At 33.2% G+C, this 4,292-nt stretch overlaps 1 long non-coding RNA gene across 1 annotated transcript; it reads right to left on the reverse strand.

The window, feature by feature from the left end:
* Positions 1–2,122: 2,122 nt before the first annotated feature.
* Positions 2,123–3,750, reverse strand: LOC127868627 (uncharacterized). Its single transcript, XR_008044207.1, has 4 exons — positions 3,480–3,750; positions 3,020–3,178; positions 2,685–2,859; positions 2,123–2,297 (listed from the first exon to the last, which is right to left on the reverse strand). It is a non-coding gene; the product is annotated as an uncharacterized LOC127868627 (long non-coding RNA).
* Between the last annotated feature and the right edge of the window lie 542 nt (positions 3,751–4,292).

The following is a 4,292-nucleotide window of genomic DNA, read 5'->3' on the forward strand; positions in this document are numbered from 1 at the left end:
ATCCATATATATACTCATACCAAGTTTCAATGAAATCCGCCAAAGCACTTCCAAGATATGGCTCCGGACACAAAAAGCATTTTTTCAAGATACAAAGGGCCATTATAAACTCCGTTATTAACAGATGGTTTACAATGCCATTTGGCGTGCATCATCCTCTTATCCATATATATACTCATACCAAGTTTCAATGAAATCCGCCAAAGCACTTCCAAGATATGGCTCCGGACACAAAAGTGCCGGACGGACGGAAAGACGGAAGGAAAGACGGACAACTCCAAAACAATATCCCTCCACCTATGGCGGGGGATAACAATAATGCTTTCTTGGTGTAGCTGTCCAATCCAGGTTTTGACAATACTTAACCTGTCCAATAAATTCTTGAGAACAGTAACTGTTATTAACAGTGGGCTCAAATAAATTAATGGAATTTTCATATTTGTGATAAACAACAAAAAAGAAACCCTGCAATCTACTAAACAATCAGACACTTTTACCATAATAGATTCATGAATTGATTATCTATTATAGTGTTAACAAAGTTCTCATTGGGTTCATTTAATAATGGGGTTCAGCATTGCCTTTTGCTATGTGTTGAAAGAACATTCAGCATGAAACTATTTTGTCTTGAAGAAAAAGGCTAAGCAGATACAGCAGTTCAACATTTAACGTAGGAATCAATACAGTGTGCGTGTGTGTGTGCGCGTGTGTGGGTGTGTGTGTGTGTGCACATTTATATTTTACACATTGTCGGCACCAGAGTGTTCATACTTTATGGCTATGTTCTCATATTAAGCTACTTCTATTAATGGTAATTTAAATTAAGCAAATATCAAATTTGTACTTAATTCACAATATTATCAATAAATTGTCAATATTAACATTCTGACCTATTTTCATCAAGACTGTTAATACATTTGGGTTCTAGAGTAGCAGCAACCCTTGTCAAAAAAGTGGGCAAAACCCGGTTTTAATCCGTGTTAAAACCGTGTTAAACCCTGCGGTATTGGCACCGGGTTAAAGCGTGTCTTTTAAACACACTTTTTGCTTACCGACTTGGTTTTTTGTAGGTAAAACCTGGATTTCACTCACATAAACCAACACGCTTATACCTTCTTATACCAACTTAAACCAACTAAAACTAACTTAAACCAACTTAAGTGGGTTAAAAGTGAGTGTGTTTTCCTTCTCTATGTTGGCTTTTAAACCCGCTTCTACACATCAAGTCGGTTTTTCCTGTTCTTAAGCGAGTTAAAAGTGGGTTTTTGTTTGAGTGTTAAGTGAGCTAAATGTGTGCTTAACTCAGATTAAACGCAGTTAAAACACGCTTTAAAACCGAGATTTACCAACTTAAGTTGGTTAAAAGTTAGTGTGCTCTCCTTCTTTATGTTGGCTTTTACACCCGCTTCTACACATCAAGTCGGTTTTTCCTGTTCTTAAGCGAGTTAAAAGTGGGGTTTTATTTGAGCATTAAGTGAGCTAAATGTGTGCTTTTCACAGATTAAACGCAGTTAAAACTAGCTTTAAAACCTGTTAAATGCTCAGTAAAAACCCACTTTTCACCCACTTGAAAACTGAAAAACTTTTTTATGATAAGAACAAAAATATCATAAATTAAATTCTAATTACTTTTTTTTAAACGATAAAACATAAAACTTTACATATATATCCATATACACAGCATGATAAAACTATTTTGACAGACATGGCATTGTTATAATAAAATATAATAGTGTTATAACATAACATTGAACACAAAGAAAGAACTGAAAAAAGTAAGATTGTATGGAATAAATACAAACAAGAGATGTGGATGTGTTCGTCAGAAACACAATGCCCCCTACTGCACCGCTTTGAAATAAAATTTCTATTTATCATTTGGCAGGTATAGAAATTATCTCTCTTTGCTTATTTCTTCCTGAAGGATGACCTTGACCTTGCACCACTCAAAATGTGCAGCTCAATGAGATACACATGCATGCTAAATATCAAGTTGCTTTCTTCAATATTGCAAAAGTTATGACCAATGCTAAAGTTTTCGGACGGATAGACAGACAGACGGACAGTTCAACTGCTATATGAGACCCTACCGGGAGCACAAAAATATGTTAATGATGTTGAAACAGGTGCAAATCTATATAACAAAGTGAAAACAATGGTTAAATAATCATTTTAACAGCACATTTTATTTACAAAGACTTCAGTCTACTTGTGCATCAGCCGCAGATGCCTTAAACAACCTCTCATCTTTTCTTCAACATCAACCGAAGGCTTGTCAAAGGTTTTGGCTATGACATCTGAAAAAATATGATAGACTATTCATTTTAAAAACATGCAAAAAAACAACAAAATCTGTTCTTAAAAAGAAAATACTCTAGCCAGAAAAAGAGGTTAAATATTTGCATATTAAGGAAGTCAACACAAATGAGTTTATTACTGATTGTCCTGGAGACAGTGACTAGAGACACAGACAAAGTTTTTCAATCCCTGTCTTCATGAATAAAAAAAACAACTATTGTTAACTGTCACTTGGATTATAAAAACTCCCCCTTTTCACAAATGATGTAATAAAATGATCATTTATGCGACTGTAAACAGTAAGTGATCTGAAAAATATTTGTAGAATGTGTATTGAATTTCTATATGGATAATTGGTACTTCAAATTATGATGAAGAAAAAGTACCAATGATTGCATTTCTCTCAGCAGCGGGGAGGCTTGGTCTTGGTGACCCCTTTGTAGTTGTTGCTCCCTTCATGGAGCAAGTCACAAGCTGGTGGAAAGTGAATAGTCGGCACATGGCCTGTGCGATGGCCATCACCTCCCTGGTTTCATGCTGGATTTCAGCTTAAATGATACTCTGGAACCAAAAAAAGAAAAGGAGTTTTGACAAAATATTTACAATTGGTAATTTTCCAAAGCTTGTAATTTACTTTCATCACATTTCAAACTCTAAAATTCTTTGTCACATTGGTCAAAATTGTGACGCTTTTAAAATGCAATAACCTGTATAGTTTTACCTCTCAACAAATCCAGCTTTCTTGTTCAACGACAGGGCGAGGTTTGCCCACTTCAGTTCCCCTCAAGTTGGCCAGCTCGTGCAGGGTAAAAGCCTGGTGTAAAAGTCCATACATCAGGTAGTATGATTACCCCTTTTGCTCTTGGGGCAAGAGTTTAACCTTCAAAATTAAAATATGAGGGAAAGAAATCTGTTCAGTAGTAACCAGAAATATCTATAAATAACAATAAAGATGACAATGATCATAAAACACAACCACAATAATTCACTGTACCCAACATTTACACTTTGTCATGTGTATGTTCATCTATTTTTGCTTCAAATTGTGTTGTTTTTCCTTTAAGTTGCAATACATTAACTTATCAATTTACATTTCCCAGTGACAATACATAAATATAATAATGATCATAATTAATTCAGTAAACTAAATAAAAAAAGGATGAAGAAATGACAATACAAACCTGTTAAAACTGTTCTTCAGTATTCCAAAAAAAAACAGTTGAACTTCTTTTCCAACAAACTTATTGTTGATTTCCAAATTGTAGTAAAATACACATTGTTTTCATCACACAATACTTCATGCTGACAGTATTTCAATACATTTTACAGAACAATTATAAGTCTTAATGTTAATTTAATTTAGCTCAATTCAATTGCTGAAACCAGCTTGTTTTTCAAAAGTTGTTGTTTTCAAATAATTTCCTGTGCAAAAAATTGAACCAATCAAAAGTCTTATACCTCATTCCAGCCTAATGTCTGGGCAAACCCGATCAGTAGCCTTATCTGCCCCTGATAATCAGTACCCTGTTTAGCTCTGAATGCCTGACAGATTGTTATCTGTTTATTGTTAGTGGTGTGAAAAGGGGTGTTTTTAGGTATTGTCTTGTTATTTTGTTGACTGTTTATGTAACACAGGTCATGTTTGGCATCTTATTATTTTATTGCAAATTAAGAAAATGGATACAATGGTATCATATGAAAATATCAAAATCTTGCATAACTTATGTACACAAATTAATAGATTATTTCCAAAATAATGTTTCCAATACCATAATTATTTAAATATGCAGATTTAACGAGTAAATACTGTTTTAAACAAATATAAACAATCATATAAGATTGTTTTAAAATTAAAAAAAAATAAAAATTTTAAGACATAAAACAATCATAAGATATTGTTTATAATAAAAACAAATATAAAGAAAAAAATCAAAGCGAAACATGAACTCTTTCATTTTCAGGTATAAAACTAAGTTTTATCATTTTTATAGTTT

The sequence above is a fragment of the Dreissena polymorpha genome, chromosome 1, assembly GCF_020536995.1.
Source record: "Dreissena polymorpha isolate Duluth1 chromosome 1, UMN_Dpol_1.0, whole genome shotgun sequence".
NCBI lineage: Eukaryota > Metazoa > Mollusca > Bivalvia > Myida > Dreissenidae > Dreissena > Dreissena polymorpha.